The sequence below is a fragment of the Ambystoma mexicanum genome, chromosome 5q (genome assembly GCF_040938575.1).
Source record: "Ambystoma mexicanum isolate Mex_15411 chromosome 5q, UKY_AmexF1_1, whole genome shotgun sequence".
Taxonomy (NCBI): domain Eukaryota; kingdom Metazoa; phylum Chordata; class Amphibia; order Caudata; family Ambystomatidae; genus Ambystoma; species Ambystoma mexicanum.
This window is the reverse complement of record NC_090933.1, coordinates 1,319,114,682-1,319,133,838: the sequence shown is the minus strand read 5'-3', so window position 1 is coordinate 1,319,133,838 and position 19,157 is coordinate 1,319,114,682. Positions and strand designations below refer to the sequence as shown.

At 46.2% G+C, this 19,157-nt stretch overlaps 1 protein-coding gene and 1 pseudogene across 2 annotated transcripts in view; one reads left to right on the top strand and one right to left on the bottom strand.

Annotated features, from left to right (window-relative positions):
- LOC138498498 (zinc finger protein 850-like) overlaps positions 1 to 19,157 on the bottom strand; it is a 661,846-nt pseudogene that overhangs the window by 220,493 nt on the left and 422,196 nt on the right.
- LOC138498478 (zinc finger protein 268-like) overlaps positions 16,676 to 19,157 on the top strand; it is a 286,623-nt gene continuing 284,141 nt past the window's right edge. The window contains exons 1-2 of one of the 2 annotated variants that reach the window (XR_011278722.1): positions 16,676 to 16,826; positions 17,046 to 17,108. The gene's annotated coding sequence lies outside the window, so the exon portion shown is untranslated. Of the gene's footprint in view, positions 16,827 to 17,045; positions 17,109 to 19,157 lie in introns of those variants that run through there. The other variant, XM_069622231.1, reaches the window with a different exon arrangement.

The following is a 19,157-nucleotide window of genomic DNA, read 5'->3' as shown; positions in this document are numbered from 1 at the left end:
CTCTGGGAGATCCACAATAAAGTCTGTAGATATCTTCTGCCAGGGACGAGCAGGTGAACAAGGAGAACAAATTCGTCAATGGGCAACTGGCATGGTGTCTTGTTCTGGGCACAGGTCACACAGGTTCTGACATATTCCTTAACATCTTTGAACAAAGCAGGGCACCATAAATAACGTCCTATCAGTTGTAAGGTGGCCCTGTGGCTTCGATGACTGGCTACTAAAGGATTGTGACCTAATTCCAGGATTTTGATATAAAAGGCAGAAGATGGCACAAAGATAGCAGATTGGTGGTAGAAAAAGCCATTTTGGAGGTTAAGTATCTTCCTGAGTTCTGCCGCTGGAGGCTCCCCGGCGGTCTCTCTTTTTAATTGTTGTAACCAAATCTCAATCGAACATACAAAGGTTCTAATAGGAAACATCTTCCCATGAGGGACCCTTTCAGTATTTTTGTAGCCATTCTGGGATAGGAGATCTGCAATGACATTTCTGGTTCCAGGGATGTAAGTCATCACCAGGAGATAATGTGAGAAGGAATGCACCCACCGTGCCTGCCTGCTGTTCTGGCATGCATAGTTCTGTAATGTCATTAGGTTCCGATGATCAGTCCATACTTCGGTGGGTGTCCGGGCACCAACTAGGAGGTGTCTCCATTCAGAACAAGCTAATTTAATAGCGAGCAGCTCTTTCTCCAATACTGAGTAATTGCACTCAGCCCCTGAGAAGGTCTTGGAAAAAAAGGTAACTGGGTGTTCTTTGTGGTTCTTGAATTAATGTTTGAGGGCGGCTCCAACAGCCAAGTCAGAAGCATCAGACTCGAGTATGAAAGAGTGCTGGTAATCAGGCTGTTTTTCACAAGGGCACTGATGTGAATAAATGCTTAAGTTCCTCAAAGGCCTTTTGGGCTGAAGACGACCACATTAATCTGACATTCTTCTTGAGTAGAGATGTCAAGGGGAGCACAGAACTTGAGAAGTTCTGAATAAACTTCCTATAGAAATTTCCCATGCCAAGAAATCTCGGAAGCTCCTTGATTGAACTAGGGGAAGGCATCTGCAAGATTGCCAGTACTTTCCGTTGATCCATGGAAACACCATCCCTGGAAAGGATGTACCCCAAGTAAAGTACAAAAGGTACGTCAAATTGGCATTTCTCAAGTTTCACCTTCAGTCGCTTGGCCTGTAGTCTCTCCAGGACCTGACGGACATGATTTTCGTATTCTTCTGGGGATTTAGAAAACACAAGGATATCATCTAACTAAACCACGACTGAATGCATCAGTAAATCGGCCAAGATGTGGTCCATGTATCTCTGGAAGACTGCCCGAGCAATGGCCAGGCCGATTGGCACTACGTGATACTGGAAATGGCCAAAAGGTGTTCGGAAAGTGGTCTTCCACTCCTCCCCGCTCTTATTCCAGATTGGATGATAGGTGCCACAAAGGACCAGCTTGGTGAATATCTTGGCACCACAGACGGCCTCCAGGATGTCTGGGATGAGTGGCAGGAGGTACATGTCTTTCTTTGTGATTTTATTCAAACCACAGTAGTCAAGACACAGTCTTAGTTCAGCTGACTCCTTTTTAGGCACAAAAAACAAAGATGCTCCTCCTGGGGATTTGGAAGGTGTAATGAGTCCGTTCTGTAAATGGTTATCGAGATACTGCCACAAGGCTTCTTTTTTTTTGTTTGGCGCTTATTTCACCTTTACAAACAATAAAATAAAACTTTACAAATGTGTACAGGCCTTGCCATATTTACATGAAAATATAAAGTATAAAAATCATCATAACTAAATAAACATTTCTAATATCCTGTGATCAACTAAAAGTGCGTCTCTAATAAGTCCATTGTATACATAATTCTAACAATGTTTCTTAAAATACAGCTCTTTTCTCCATACGACTATCTTAAAATAGAACAGAGTTAGTGTCCTTTTCATATTGTAATCAATTCCAACTCATATTGTCAAAGGAACAAATGACAATATACAGAGGTTGTTCTTCATATACAAGATAAAGCCCCATTCAAATTTCACAACTCATGGTTATACGTCCAACATATCCATCAATCTGACAATATTTCTTAAGGATCATCACTTTCCGCTTCACATCTATCCCAATTGGATCAAAGTATATATCTTCATCATATATTTTACATTTCCAATTCATATTGACAAGGGTCAAATAACGATATGCATACTTAATTTTTCACATATCAACAAAGGTCCAGTTCATATATCGGATCTCGTAATTAAAGTTGGCCTATAAAACATGAGAATTGCTTAACATTTGTCTAATCCGGATTACCTGAATGTCTAATAGAGATGGTAGTCCTGGCCTACTGGTAGCAATGACGTATACTTTTCAAGGTCACTCCAAATAATTCATCACTCTAAAGCACTATAACCATTCCGCTTGGTTCAAAATGTCAAATTCATTGAGTTTGGACTGGATATGAGCCAATTATTTGAGTTAGGGCAAGCGGGAAACTATTACTCCTTCACCACATACATTTCAACCATAACATTTCAGAAGAACATAATGTTCCATCTCCCAATTGCTTTCCCAAGGTTACATTTCTTCGATCTTTGAAATATGGACAAACCAGAATCAGATGTTTCAAGGTCTCAGACTCAATATTATTATGGCAAAATCAACATGAACCATCATTAATATTCTACTTGGAATTCTTCCAGAGTTTAATTTGGGCATTCGTATGATATAAATTCAATCTATATCTCAGGTAGAGATTCCTAGCCTGGTACAGGGAAAACAAATAATATACGGTAATCTAGGCAGTGTTTATGTCTAAATTTTGCGTATTCACTGAGAGCACTGTATGTCCCAATCTGATCTGATATTGATGCCCAACCATACTGATAGATTTTCTTTTTTACCACATTAGGACGCCAAATTAAATCATCCGGTTCCATGGCTATGAGTTTTAACAAGTCCTTCATTTGATTCTTAAATGCTAGAATAGATGGAGGTGAAGATGTTTTCTATCATTAAAGTTAGATCTTCATAAAGACAGTTTGGTGGAGGATTTAACATGTTGCCAAAGTTACTGAGCCTTCTCCATTGCATCTTAGATCCCAGTGAGTTTAGACCCAGCTCATGCAGAATGATGACATTAGGCAAACTTTTAGGTGGACTAAGAACAGTCTTCCAGATATTACCTTGGATCTTATTAGGAATTGCCACAATTTCAGCCAGACAGAGATCCAGACCATATAAAATGGTTGCTTCCACTTTTAGCAAGTAGAAGTCAATTATTGGCATTAAGGAGAATTTACAATATTTGTTTCAAATAATCTTCATTTGTGCCATAAATGGACCCGTTTTAATGGTTATGGTATTTTTCCACATAGTTAACGAGTTTGTATTTATAAGATTGTATCCCAAATACGTCACTCCCATTGTGTAGTGGATTGGAATATTCTCTATACTCCATTGAGAATTAGTCTGTTTTTTCCTGATTGAAAATACAAGGAGGTTCAATTTAGTTGTATTCGTCGACAAATTATGTAATTTGCAAAATTCAGAGAATAGCCGGAGTTTCATTTGCAAACCATATGGTGTGCAATCTAATAAAATCACATTATCTGCAAAGGCGATCCAGTTTTTTTGCAGATCTCCTAATCTGACCGGAAAACTGTCAAAATGTAACCGTGGTTCATCAATATCCGCAAGGTATAAATTAAAGAGCACGGCTGAAAGATTGCAGCCCTGTTTTACCCCTACGTCTGTCGGAATTCTGTCAGATAGGAGGCCAGATTCATCAATTCGTACTCAATAGTTTGTTTTGCCATGAAGTAGAGCAATAGTTGCTATGATGTTTTGAGGAATGTTGAACCGTTGCATTTTTTGCCATAATAACCCTCTAATCACACTATCAAACACTGATGAAAGATCTATACAAGCCATATAAATTGTACTGTTTTTATAGTTTTTTTACAGATGCCAGTAGGTGTGCCAAAATAGTGGCTTTTAGGGGTGTGCCCATACATTTTCTAAAGCCTGTTTGATACTGTGATAGAGTATGGTGTGTCGCTAAGAAGGTGTTTAAATCTTTGAGTACTAATTTAGCAAACACTTTGGCGGCAACATCGATCAGAGCGATTGGACAGAAGTACTCAGGTCTTTCAATTGATCCCTTCTTATGCAGAGGGATAATTATGGATGTTAACCGTGACGGCGGGATTACTTTGGATTGAAAGATAATATCATAGCGCATTTTTAGGATTCTAGCCCAAATATGGGGATAATCCTTTATTACACACAGGGGAATCCCGTCCGGCCCCGATGCCTTAGAATAGTTACGTTTATTCAGTTCCCATAGTATATCCATGAAATCCCATGGACATGCCGCTGAAATTGCATCCGTTATCTTCTCTGCAGGATATAAATCAAAACCATATGGTAGCTGATATATTTCTTTGTAATAAGAGAACCACATGTCACCTGAAATAGCAGAGTACAGTATTAGTTTATCTCTACCAAGGGGATGTTCCAAACTTCCCTTTGATTTTTATTACAGAGTAAATTAATCAATCGTTGATTTTTTTAAAATAATTCTCAAATTGAATTGCTTTCAGCCTTGATTCATAGCGAACATAGGGCCTCATTACACGGTAGGCGGTAGGGGATTACCGGCACCGGTGCCGGTAATCCCCTACCGCCCAACTACGAGGTCGATCAGCATGTCCCGTCCTTAACGTGTGGTCTGCCCAGGCGTTATGGACGGCTCCCCCTGAGGGACCTCAGAGCTAATAACAGTACCCTATGGGGGCTCAAATGGGAATGGGGAATGGTTCCCAGAATGGGGAATTAGCGGTCCTGGAAAGGTCAGAATAGACCGGTAAGTCCCTATTCCGGGAACCCGGACTCCGACGGCGGTACGGGGTAGCCATGGCGCTAATAGCACCATGGCTACCGCCTACCGTGTAATGAGGCCCATAATCTTTTTTTTTTACAAGAAAGTAATTCATATCGGTGACATGTGCTTTTCTTAATTTTCGAAGGTCAATATTTTTTTGTTGTTTAAGCATTTTAATTTCACTTGAAAATATGTTTGGATATACACCTTCATTGAATTTATTTGGTTCCCTTGCCAGGGCAAGCAGCTGATCCTGGATAATTGCTATGTTCCAGGCATCTGCTTCCTCATAGCAAGAGTTAGCTCCTTGTTGGTCTTTTACAATCCATAGTTCCCGATTGATCCTTGCTGTCAGAAGCCTGCATAGCCTGGGGTTCCACCGTATAGAGAGATTATATCTGTCATTTTCTATAAGAGCTAGAACAGGGTTGGCTTGATAGAGTTTGACTGCGATCGATACATTACACCTCAGAATCATATGGTCACTTAGTTTAGAGTCAATCAAAATTATCGGGCCACATCTCCCAGACAACTCTCGAGATGTTGCTATATAATCAATACAGGAGCTACAATTTCCTCTATGCCAGGTTGGATGGCCTCCATTAAATTTCTGTGATATAATATAAATATCGTAATCATTTAATAATTGAGACCATAAGAGACCTCTTTCCCTCAATACCTCAATACTCTGTGGGGGTCACTAAGATTTATATCAGGTGATCCACCCATCTGATACCTCAAAACTGAATTAAAATCTCCACTGATGATAATTTCATATGCGGGTTCAAGCATAACAGCTTCACATAATGCTAGATTGAGATTTTGAAGCACAGTCTCAATCTGAGACGTATAAGGATTACAATAAATGGATACCATTTAAAACTTAGTGGTGCTTGCTTCTTCATAAATCACTTCCACCATAATAAATTCATTGGATGAATGTATCAGTTTTGAAGTGAATCTCAATTAGTTAGAAATTAGGACAGCAAGACCGCCTGAGGGGCGTCCAAATTCTTCTTTTTTTGCACAATGACAGTACGATGTGTATCCATCTAAGTGAATATCCATCACAGCCATTGTCTCTTGCAACATTATTATCATGGGTATCTGCTGGATCTTTACTTGCTTGAGACATGAAAAGAAATTTGAAAAACCACGACAATTCCAGGAAAATATGGAAATTGTAGTGGTTTATGAATTTGGTACTGGAGTGGGAACCAGTGTGCGTGATTTAATGAGAGGTTCCAAACATGCAAGTCCTTTTAGTATGTTTGAAAAAGATTCCAGTTGACCCACCATAGTATCATTCAGAGATGTAGATTGAGTAACCAATATATCTAATTGATTGTTCACAGGTACCATAGAAGGGTTGAATTCAATGAAAGCGTTAGTATCTTTCTTCGTCCAGGAGGCAAATAGCATAAAGCCGAGGGCAGCAAAATCTGCTTGATGTTCCCATAACAGCTTTGCTAAAATCTGGGACTGACGTTTACAAATCATCCTGTGGTTATTATATCTAGGTAGTTTAATCCATTCAACATCATCAGATACCAAATTGCGTAATGCCGGAATGAATTGAAAGATTTTCATGAGAGCGGAGCGATTAAGAGAAACTTGCCCATTTCGGGATGAGTCACTCTCCCACCCCAAAAAGAGTTTCATTTCAGGGGTAACCCCAGAAAAGGAAGGTATTTGGTCATCGTCGTTGATATCATTTTTAATAGCATTTTCTAAATTCTGGTTAATCGGAAGTTCCTAAGTTACCGTCTTTCTGTTCTGAAGGTATAGATTTTGAAAGATCTGTACACAATATAGCAGCATTAGGGCCTATGCACAATTCTGCTGTCTTTAATGTTTGTCTCGCATTTTGTTTTAGAATATTTGGTCCTGGAGCTGATGATAAAGGGTTTGTCAATTTTCGCATCACTGCGGTATCAGAGGAGACATTATGGGCCTCATTACGAGGAAGGAGGTAGCCATGCTGCTTTTTGCGGCATGGCTAACCCCATTCCGGGTACCGGGTTCCCGCAATGGCGAAATACTGGGCCATTCCGACTTTGGAGGGTTCCGGTATTTCCCCATTCAGGGAGCCCAGACCCGGTACATCCCCATTCCCATTTGAGCCCCCATATGGCTCAATTGGAATGGGGAGGATGCAATGAATGGGCCCATTAATGAGGGGCCCATTTTTTGCATCCTGGTCTGCTCGCGGGACCCGCTAAGGACGCCTGGTTCTACCAGGTGTCCTTAGCGGGTCCCGCGAGGGGACCTTGTAATGAGGCAGTAGGGGGTTAATGGGGCCGGCAGCTCTACCGGCCCCGTTAACCCCCTACCGCCTTCCTCGTAATGAGGCACCATGTGTTTGAGCCGATCCACTAGGCATCATTGTGCTTACCGTTGTTTGTAAATTGATGTCTCTATTTGCATTAATTGAAGGTATCAAGCCAGATGTCTTTTTATTTTGCATCTAATTAAAGAAATTTGACATGTGTGTTTGTACCAAATTGACTAGTTGGTCTGTGTCATTATCAGGAGTGATCTGATTGCTAAGTAACTCAGGATGGGTATCCCCATTCTCAAAATCTACATTAGACATGGAGTTTTCAGCCATGACAAGATCTGCATCTTTCAGCTGGAGCAAAATTTTACTTTCGGTACTTAGATGGTTTAAATCTAAAAGAATATCATCCTCAGCAATTTTACAATGTTTTTTAAGACCTGAATTGCTTCCTTTCATTTTTTATTGGGTAAATTCTTAGATTTTGTTTGTTCACAAGTTGGTAATTTTGTAGTAATTACCTAATTCTTTGACTGTTATCTTGGCCCTTATGTGAAGTCTTTTTGCTTTGCGTGAAGAGAAATGCATTGTTTGTTGAGTTTCGACCTGTTCTGTGCCCTCATCAACATTACTAATTTCTTGAGCCATCAATTTACCATTTTGGTCAATAATATCAGTCAATGCCGATGGGCTATCAGGTGTGGCATACCTAGTTTGGTTATACTCCGTGGTAGCATTCAGAGTAGGTAGGGTCCCATTAAATCTTGAGGAACCAAATTTGCTTTAAACAGGATATCCTCAATTGCCAGAATTCTTTCATGTTGCAGTTTGACCATATCAATAATGTCAATGTATGTGGCTGTATCAAAACCTGTGCTCTCAGCAGGCTGATGCTGGACCACTTGCGCATACAGTTTTGACTGTATTAAAGTATGGTCTATCATCCCTTCCCTTTGAGTGTATTGTGTTGATACATTTTTATTGTTAAGTATGGATTTGGTTTTAATTAGTGCAGAATGTATGCTTGCACATGATGCCCGAAATGCATGACAATTCTCTTGTGCCAGCATAAAACCCTCCAATTTATTTAATTTTGCTAGTAAATCAGCTGTTGAGGTTTTTATCTCATTTATTGCAAAATGTGTGTGCTCGTGACCCTTGTCCAGCAGATGTAATATTCTTGAAAGCACCTGGAAATTTTGCAACTCTTGCTCATTGAGATCAATGAGGGAACAGTGGGAAAGCAGATTGATTCATTCCCAATTTTTCTCCCTGTCGAGCTGATGAATTGTTACCCTGGGCAAGCAGTGAAGATTGTGAATGGGGAAAATCCCCATTTAAGGACGCCTCCTCTGCCGGTGGCGAACGGACCTATCATTTTATCTTTTCTTGCTAATTGAATGCTTCAGCACTCAAGTGAGACTCTCAAAACTAAAGGCAATGGTTCCTTTCAATAACACACTGCACCATAGCTTTCAGAGAAACACTGTCAGAATATTAAGTGCGATAATTCCCTGTACTATCACACTACCCTGAAAATTCCAGAGGAGCACTCTCAGAATAATAACAACGGTATTTCACTGCAATACCGTAATTCGCTGTATGGTTCGGAGGAACACATTCAAGGCCCGCTGTCCTATGCCCTAAAGCAGCACTAGCCGGGAAAAGTGTAAAGGCAAATCAATCATCGCTTAAACAGCAGTAGCATACATACGTAGCAAATGTAGACCCGCTAGCTAACACAGACATCAAAATACGCACATGGAAAGCAAAGACGCACTTCACAGGAGTTGGCTGCTATTCATTATTAGCAGGCAGCCTACCTTCTCTGGAAGTATAATGTGCACCTTAAATTAATTTAAAGCCACGAGCCAACCGAGCTCTAACAGGCTCGAACTGGCACTTTCTGGGCACTTCCAAAACGAAAGATTAAAGGTCCAAATACCTCCGGCAGGCTTCTTTTTCCACCGGCGAGAGTAGAAACATCCCACTAAAAGGTAAACCAGAGCCAGAGATGAGATCTATGGCGCAATCATCTTCCTTACGTGGTGGCAAGACCTTCTGTTCCTCTTCACTGAACAACTCCTGGTACTGCTTGTGTTTGGCAGGTAATACCGTGGAAATGGAAGGCACGGGTGTAGCAGACATGCCATTCCTTTTGAAAATATAAATATTGCAAAATATTGCTGTTTTGCCGTTCTCCCACCTAAAATAATGCTGAGGACTCACAGGATTGCATACTTTGTTCCAACCCTAGAAAGAGGGATTTAGCTGTCCAATTTATGTACGGATTGTGCTTCGACAACCACAGTATGCCCAGGATTACTGGTTAATGAGCAGTATGGATAAAATCAAAACGGAGCTCTTCCTTATGTTGTTGTATGGCCATGGGGAGGGGAACGGTGTGGTGCAAAATAGGTCTGCTGGACAAGGGGAACCCATCAACTCCTTCGACAGGTACAGCAGAGTCTTTGATCTCCACAGGGATCTTCATCCAATTAGCCCAATCCTGCTCCATAAAAAGACCTGTGGCTCCCGAGTCCACCATGGTCAAGGTGGAAATTACGCCTTGCCCGGGTAAGGACAAGCTGATTTGCATGATCAAAAGTTCTGTTTCAGGTGTCTGTTCAGAGGTTACACTCCTGGGACTCGGTAAAGCCTCCGAACGTAGGTCCCAACTACGAGCGGGAGCTGTCGTTTCCAGAACTGCGAGGAGGAGCCAATGGGCATACTCTGACCAAATGTTCATCCGAGGCGCAATACATGCATATGTGTTTTTCTCTCCTCCTTTGTCTTTCTTCATTGGTTAGGGGTCCTGGTGCTAACCCTATTTGGATGGGTTCTTCCTTGGCCTTAGATGTCGGGGGAGACGTTTCCGGAAGAACACGAGCGGGAAAGCTCATGGTCTGCCATCTCTCCAACTTGCGTTCCTGAAAACTATAGTCAATCTGGAGAACAAGTTTCACAAGTTCCTCAAACGAAGCAGGGCACGGTATCCAAGCAAGCTCATCCTTTAGTTCATCGGAGAGACCTCTCCTGAACAGGGTCACACATGCCTCTTCCGGCCAGGCCGTTTGCTGAGCAAGTTGGTTAAAGCGGGTAACATATGTTAAGACATCCAATGTGCCTTGAGTAAAGTCTAACAAGGAATCTTGTTTGTTGTAGGTGAGTTTCCGGGCGATCAAAAACACCTGAAAAGACTTCAATAAAGCCTTTGAAGTCGTCCAGGAGTGGGTGACCGGAAACCACGAGAGGCGTAGCCCAGGACAAGGCACTACCATCCAAACAGGTGATCACACGAGAGCGGTCAGAGGGGAAGGCTGCCTGCCTGAAGGTAAAAGCAAAAGTGCAGGCGTCCATAAACTCCCTGTATTTCTTGGGTTCTCCATTGTCCTTCTCTATGGTCGGACCATGATACTGAGATTGACCCACAGCAGGGTTGCCTTGTGTCAGGGCCTGACGTAACACAACATTTTACATCTTTAGATTCTGTACCTCCATGAAAAGACCCTGGACGGCGGCCATGAGCTCTTGTACCTGCTCCATGGTCTTCATCTTCTCTTTCTTTTTCTTTGGGCATTGCAAGTTGTCAGGATCAGTTCTTACCTCTTTGCTTCTGGAATCCTTTGGTGTGAAGAGGTAAGGCCTGTCCTTCCAGGTAGCCGCTGTGCCACCCGGTATGTAGAATACAGGTAAGCACTGTGGCTGCTGTGAGAGCCAGGACCCAAGGAAAAAAAAAACAGAAGGGGCGTGGGAAACCAATTTACAGAGTAGAGAGTCCAAGTGGCACAATCCCAAGAAGAGTCTTTGAGGATGTGAAAGAAGGCCAAGTAACAGAACTAGCAGAAGGAATCTGCTGCGCAAGTATGAGGAGGGAAGAATGAATCTCCAATAGCGGTGACAGAATAGGTCCTACGAGGCTCTGAAGCGCAGAGCAAGAGGACCAGCTACCAGGAACTGGAAGGAAGCAGCAAAAGCAAGCGGTAGAGGCCGCGGGAGGAGGGAAGTGAAAGGGAAAACAGTAGGGAGTCCGGGAATAAAGGAGAAAGAGTGGCAGCCGGGCCACTGTAGGAGACAAGCTCAACCAGGAGTAAACGCGAGGTGCCGGCAAACCAGGACAAAATGAGTACAAGGAAAGGCAAAAGACCAGAGGATAAGAGCACAATACAGCGTACAGCAATGTAGGGTAATTGCAACGCGCGGCTCTTACTGTCTGATATTGTTATATTTCTGGATGACGGGCAGTCACAGCACGCACACATTATGACATAAGAGCGTGTCTGAGGCATCCGGACGCCATCTTGGATCGGGGCAAGAAACGGAAGCACTGTGATAAAGAAACCTTGTCAGACAAGTGCCGCATGACACTGGCCGCATGACACCCGGTTTATGGCAAAATTGTACCCTGTCAGGGGTTAGGAGGCCCAGCTGCCTGCCACTGTGGAGGTGGATGAAATTATGGCCAGCCTGGTGGGCCGTTCCTTCATTTCGGCTAATGAAGTGGCTGGCAGGGACCCGGTGGGCCAGAAAGTGGATTCTGTGCTCAAAACATCTTACGTAAGGTCCCATCTGGCTTTGCGCTACAACACCTATGGCTCCTATGCTGCGGACACTGTTTTGGCTCGGTTTCAGTGGCTGCGTCAGACTCTGGATGATGGCACTGACTGTTCGAGTTCATTTTGGACCTGTTTTATGATTGTGTTCGGGATACTGCTATGGCCATGGACGTTACCATCTCTGGCAGGCAGCATTTGTGTCTTTGGGATTGGAAGGCGGAGGGGTGCCAGAAGCCTGCTGCCTTAAAGCTTCCCTTTGAGGGTCGAAACTTGTTTGGCGATACACTTGAGTCGAAGGTTCACCAGGTCTTTAAGGCAGATAAACAAGCAGACAAATTGAGGAAGAAGGTGGCTCCTGCCTCTTCTAGTGCTTTCCAACATCCTCGCAAGTCTTATGTCCCTCGTCCCCAGACAGATCGTTAGAGGCAGGGTTTCCGGAGTCCTTTCTGTCATCCCATGCCCCCCCCCACCAAACCTCAGAAGTCCTGACGCCCAATCTTGGCTGTTTATCCTCTCCGTTCTCAGTGGGCGGCCATTCGGGTCTTTTGCGTTTCATGGTCACCTCCAACTCTGGTTTTGAGGCATTTGAAGGGGGTGGGTGAACTCTCGTTCTTTGGGCCTTGTTAGGGATCCTCGTTGGGACCCACCCTTAAGGTCCTGGCTATGTTACAGAAGCCTCCCTTTGAACTGCTGGAGGATGTCGAGCTGAAGTGGTTGACTCTCAATACTACTTTTTGGTGGCTGTCACTTCGGCTCACCATCTGGGGGAGATCAGGGCTCTCATATGTCATCCTCCGTTTTTGGTGGTCCGGGAGGAGGCCTTGTTACTGCAATGTGAAACTTCCTTTGTATCTAAAGTCTCCTCTTGGTTCCATTGGTGTCAGGAGGGTGTCCTTCCTGCCTTTTTCCCTGATCCGTCCTCCCCTGAGGAGGCTTGGCATTGCCTGGATGTCAAGATGGTCGCTCTGCACTGTCTTTCCTGGACCAAGTCCTTTTATCTCTCTGACCATATCTTGGTTACCTTTGGGGCGGGGAATGTGGCTGCAGGGCTTCCAATCCTACTATCAGCCAGTGGATTAAGTCGTTGATTCTCCTTGCCTATGATTCTTCTGGAATCTCCCCGACGGGCCAGGGCCGGTACACAAGGGGGGTGGGCCTCCTGGGATAATTTGCAGGGGGTGCCCTGACTGGACATTTATTACCAGCTCAACGTTGATGGGGCACTGATGCACTTCCTTTGGCGTGGGGGTTCTGGGGGCAGTGTCTGCTTTAGGAGATGGCAGGGGACTTTGTTGTCCTGTTGTTTTTTCTTCCTTGAATAAATAGGTGTTGGGTTGTTTTTGCATTAGCCTTGTTGTTTGTGTCTTTTGTGGTGTGCATGGGCATCCTTCCTGTTTTGCTTTGGTACGACTCAAAGGTAAGTACTGACCAAGAAAGAGGGACACAGAGGTAAAGCCGGATTACTTTCTTTATTACTCCTAGTCCTACTCTTCCTCATCCCAGTACGCACTACTCTTCCCGCCCGCCCATTGGAGGAAGTTTCCCATTTATTGCTTTGGATTTACTGTCTTGGATTAAGTGGGAGGTGTAATGTCCTATGTTTATGTCTATGGGGACAAGCGTTTAGCTTGCCTCATTTCACTATCTAGATCGGTTGTCAGCCGATCACGTGGTGTGGGCGGAGTTACCGCCAAGTTGGCAGTTACAAGCCGGTGAATAAAGAAGCTACACCTTTAGCTCTGCGCATTACTTAGAATTCAACATGATTGTGCGCCAGCAGAGCCCTTTTTATTCAGTGAGCGTCATGACACAGTCATGACGCTCACGTCAAACTAAACACTAGACCACCACACAACATCCCTCCTTTATTATAAACAAACAAAATCAAAACAACCCACCGCAAACATTGGGTGCATTTCAGTCTGCGCACCACCTAAAGGCTACTAAAAACTAAAACATTTTTTTTTAGCACTGCAAAACAAACAGATGTGTTCCAGTCTGCACACCACGGGGCCCAACAAAGGGCTCCTCCTACTCAGAAGATCCCGGGATCAAACTGGCCACTGGCGCTGCTGCAGGACAAAAAGAATATATTCTCTTCATATTCTTTCTCCTCAATGTCATACGGTGCTTCTGGGGGACCCCCCACCACCTGGACCGCCGCCACCTTGGGGATCCTTCTCCCCTTTGACTCACTCCCCCACGATGTCCCCATGATGCAGGCTGGGGCTAAGCACACCCGTGCAAAGTGATCTCCTTTCCCACACCTTATACAGATTTGTCCTATCGCCGGGCAGTCCTGCGGGTAGGGAAGATCCCACCCACACTGATGACATATTGTGGCATTGGGTCTCTCCTCGGCCAGTCTCCCCTTCTCATCACTGTTCCTCCTGGCCACTTGCCGACAGCAGCCACCTCCTCAGTCTTCACTCGCTGCATGGGGACCTCCATCTTGAGGGTATGTCTAGAGGAGTCCATGACCGAGGCCCGCACCTCTGCCAGTTCCTGGGCCTGGCCAAGCTCCAATATTCGATCGAGGTTGAGCGTCGGGTCCCTCAGGACCTGCTTGTGTAGATTCGAGGAGCTGTATCCGTAAATGATCTGCACTTGGACCTCATCCCCCTCGAAATTTCCCAAGTCGCAAGATAGTGCAATGCCACGCAGCTTCCCATTGAAAGCATCAAGGCTCTCCCCTTCCTCCTCCCTTGCACACCTAATCCGGAATCTTTCGTAGTCCCTGTTGACCACGGGACAAAAATACTAGTTCAGGGCTGTAGTGACTGCACCGTATGATTGATCTCTGGGTACTAACGTCTTGAACAGCCTCTGAACGGCCATTCCGGCAGAGTACAGGAGTGCCGGGCGTTTGGCTGTGTCCTTAATTTCCACTGCAGCGAAGTACAACTCAAGGTTCTCGACCCAAGCCACCCACCTGGCGCCCAGACTTGCAGGGGCACCCATAACATCGAAATGGGGTATTGGTGCCACCTGACCCCGACATGTCCCCTCGTCGTCCGACATGCTGAAGGCCACTGGGGATGCCGAATGCAGTCACCGGTGCTGATGGGTGCCCGCCGTTCTTCCTGCCCAGGGGCGCACAAGCACTCTAGGTGGAGCCGCAACCTCCAAGGCCCGAGCAGTCACAGCTCGCAGGGTTAATATGACACCCCTCTTTCAGGCAGTCTTTATATATATATTTGTTTTTCAGGCCCGGATGTTGATGGGCCCACATGCAGTGTGGACCAGCCCAGGCTCCTCACTACCACGGCCCGGTTCTCCCCTTTCGCTTTGTCAGGGACACTGCGGGGCAGAAGTCCATATAGGCCACACCCCTCACTCTGTCCCTGGGGCAGTAATGTGGGTGCACGCCACCCTCTTTTTTTTTCAGTTCTTAACTTTCACCCAGATGCAGCCCGGGCGAGAGGCTTCCTCCTAACACCCGCCCCGAGCGGACGTTCTCGCTGACTCTGGCGGCGAGCTCCACAATTGGGCTCTGCCCCTTTTCTTTGTCCTGGGGCTAGGCCAGCGCTGGGGCCACGCCCTTTTTTAAAAATTATAAACGAAATGTTTTCACCCTTCGGCAGCCCGGGCTCAATGAGTGACGCTCCGAGGTCCGATGGAGAACGCCACTGCGGACCGGAGCTCCAGGCCCCGAACCATTCCTTTGTTGTAGGGCCTGGGTCCTCACGCGGCACACGCCGCAGTCCAAACCTCTCTCCGGCTCGGCTGACAAAGGAGGGCGGTCGCTCCACTTCAGCGCCGCCGTGGGCACCAGGTGAACCGTGAGGCAACACCCCCGTCGGTCCCTGGGCCCCCGCAACGCTGCCGCCACCACATACTTTTCCCCACACGGCCGCCGACTGCAGCCGCGTGCGTAGGTACGTCAATCCGCCCGCCGCGATTGTCAGCCGGCGGGTGCGACAATCCTCGTCGCCAATGTTGTGGGCTGCCTCCGGTCTCCGGGGCAGCCCACAGAAGCTGTCGGGATCACCCGACGTATTAGACACGCCAGTTGGGAACCGGCGTATCACAGATAGGGAGACACCCTACGTCGTCCGGTGTCACCAAGCGCATGCTCCAGAGTGTGGGGGTGTCACCCCCAGTCTTTAGCGGTCGCCGTTCCGAGGGCACTCGGTCCGCGCCGCGCACCAGGCCATGGCCACGTGGCACGCCCACAACCCGTAAAGACACAAACACAGACACGAGTTGCCACTTCCTGGGGCTCTGCTGCTCTGCCCTCGCAGGGCCAGCAGAGCCCTTTTTATTCAGTGAGCGTCATGACACAGTCATGACCCTCACGTCAAACTAAACACTAGACCACCGCACAACAATACCTATACGTATACCTCAGTGTCACGATGCCCCAGAGCTGACGTGCGCTTTAAATAAATTCGAATAAATAAATAGTAGGAGGAGCCAGAAAAAGCAAGCTTGTAAAAAACAGTTCCAGTGAGCATGGACATACTCAAAGGTAAGTACTAGGACGAGGAAGAGAACAACTAGAAGTAATGACGATTACCTCTGAGTAATCCGGGCATGCCTTTTCTTCTAGCATGTCCTGCCCTTCCTGATTCGTAATTTCTATCTTTGCGCGTGCTACCCATGAGCATGCCTTCTTTCTTTCTTCTTTCTTTAAATTATCCAAAGCGTGGGCGGACCCACGTATGCCTGCCCCGCCGTTGCTTCTCATTCTGTTCTGTATTCTACGCCGGGTTATTGAGCATGCGTACTACGTTCCAAAATGCATGCAGCTCATCATTCTGATTTTACGCATGCTCGGGTGATCAGTGTCTCAGTGCCATGCCAGTTCATCACTGCTGCGCTGTAGGATAATCACTGAGCATGCGCTGTGTGTAACTCCGCTACTCGGCATCCTCTTACTGCGCATGCTTTTTGTATACGTATCTCAGCAGTGCGCATGTCTGTTCCTAAATTTGGCGAATCGGCTTTGCTGATGGAGATGTTCATTCCGGCCAATCTGCAGTCACTCACCGAGGTCTCGAGCGGGGGGATGCGCTGTGTTTTCATTGTCTGGCACCTCATAAACTGCCATTTACAATGTGAAATGCATCACAATATTCTAAGGAATCTTTGGGGAATAATTTGCTGTGGGTGAGTGACTGGCGACTGTTCTCTCCTCTTTTGGCGAGAAAGTGATCATCTTGTTCTTCATAAACTTCCAGTTAATCCTGTCTCTTGTGTGTGTGATGGGGGTGCGTTCCTGTGCAGGGAGAGGAGAAAGGAAGCTCCTCTTTAGATGTTTTGATTATATATCGTTATAGGATGTCTTGTGTTTGTAGTATTTAATAACATAATGTCTTCTGTTTCTAGATCTAAACACACTATTGTGTCATCCTGCTGTGCAAAGCGTAAGAAGCACAGTCACCAAAAGGAAAATAACTGCGTTTGTTTCTCTGAACAGGTTGCTCTAAGCTTCTGAGATAACACGTCTCCCAACCTTTGTTCCTGGACCCTATATATCTCCTTATCTCCTGTCGTTTGTGCCTTCCTGCCTCTTCCTGGAAATGGTGTCCAGGTCCAGGTTTGGGGTTCAGGTCTGTGCCCCAGTGGACTAGTGCATTATCTAGAAGTATTCATTCTTGTGACCTCATAGTCACTGGTTTGAATCCCTGCAGGTCCCCCCAGCACTTCATCCAACCAAGATTAACTGAATGAGTAGCACTGAGTTGTGTAACAATGAACATCTGTTACCTTCTGTCTATAAAAACCAAAATACACCCGTGTGGGGTGGGTGCACTCCACAAATACACCTGTTATGTTACTATCTTCCACTGTGCCGTCCTATTAAACACAATTGGTAATTCGCTATTGGACCTCTATGGTGGATCACAGTACTCTGCTATAGGGGTGGAGGACTGGAGTTCTACAAGTGAATTAAATATTCACATTGGTAGCTACAAGTAGTATTGGTTGTTCTCCTTCCAGATCACCTGGGGAGCAAGGGATTGAGGAGGGGCTGAATGAAACAGAACACCTGATTTCCACTTTGGTGGGTGATTACAGCATCTGGTCCATCTTGGTGTTATGTATGTAGACATTACCTCCACGTCCACTCTTCCTCGTCCCAGTACTTACCTCATGAGGCCCCTGCCTCCGACACAGGACCTTCTTCTATTTCTTTAAATCCCTATAACTCCTCCCCCACATCCACGTCACTCAGTTTAATTTGTCCTGCCTCCGGCACGTTGTACTTTTACTTCCCGGTGCGGGGCACCAGGGAGCACCGATTGCTGGCCCCCTGGGGGGGCTGTGTGGCGGGACCCTCGGCTCCCTCAGGTGGGGCGCTGCTCCTGGGCCCCCTGAGGGGCTTGGAGTCACAGTTGAGCTGGATTGCCTCGCTCGGTTCTTTGCTGGGCTCCGGACCGCAGCGTGAGCATTGTGTCCTGGGTCCTGCACGGCCTGGGGGAAGGTAAGGAGAGGGGAGGACTGGGCCTGATGTTTTTCCCCTCTCCTGTTTTGGCCATCTTGATTCGACAGGCCGTTTCCTCGTGCTTTGTGTACACATCTTTATTTGAAATAATGGCAAGCACTTGGCAGTATGGGCTAAGCCTTCCCTTTTGTTGTGAGGCCTCTCTGCTTCTTGTCGTGGGGTGACTGTGGCAGAGAGTATTTGAAAGTGCAGGGGGCTCTGTTCTGTCGCAGGCATCTCACATACCACCCGCTCCTCAGAAAACACACGGCCCAGAATGCACCGGATGTTAGCTGCATTATCTGGGGGAAGGTAAGGAAGAGGGGAGGACTGTGCTTGATGTTTTCCCCTCTCTTGCTGGTATGGCCATCTTGACTCCTTCGACGGGCCGTTTGCTCGTGCTCTGTACAATTCTTTATTGGAAATGATGGCAAGCACTTGGCAGTATGGGCTAGCCTCGCCTTTTTGTTGTGAGGCCTCTCTGCTTCTTGTCGTGGGGTGACAGTGGCAGAGAGTCTTTGAAAGTGCGGGGGCTCTGTACTGTCACAGGTATATCACATACCACCCGCTCCTCAGGCACACACAGCCCAGGATGCAACGGATCTTGGCTGCATTCTTGGCGTCCAGCCTGTGAAAGCGGGGCAGATTTGGACACGTCTGCAAGCGGCCGGAAGGGTACTGGCCTGGCATAGTCTTCACTTCGGGTTCGAGTCTCAGCGGTGCTGACTCAGCACTTCATCCTTCCTAGACCGACGCATTGGAACCATTTAGAGCATGGGGCTACCAGCTACTGGATACAGGGCTCAAGCCACCTCTCAGTCATGTGGCGAGTTAGTGGTGTGCTTGGGTCTGTGCTAGCTATGGATGCAGACTCCTTGTCCTCTTCCTCTGAACTGCACATGGGAAGGTCAAAGGAAATGATTTTCTTTTCCCTTGTCCGGCATGGAATTATAGAAAATGCATCATGGAAGTAACGGCCATGCAGGGGGTTCCCAGTGTCTCTTCTTTTAGGG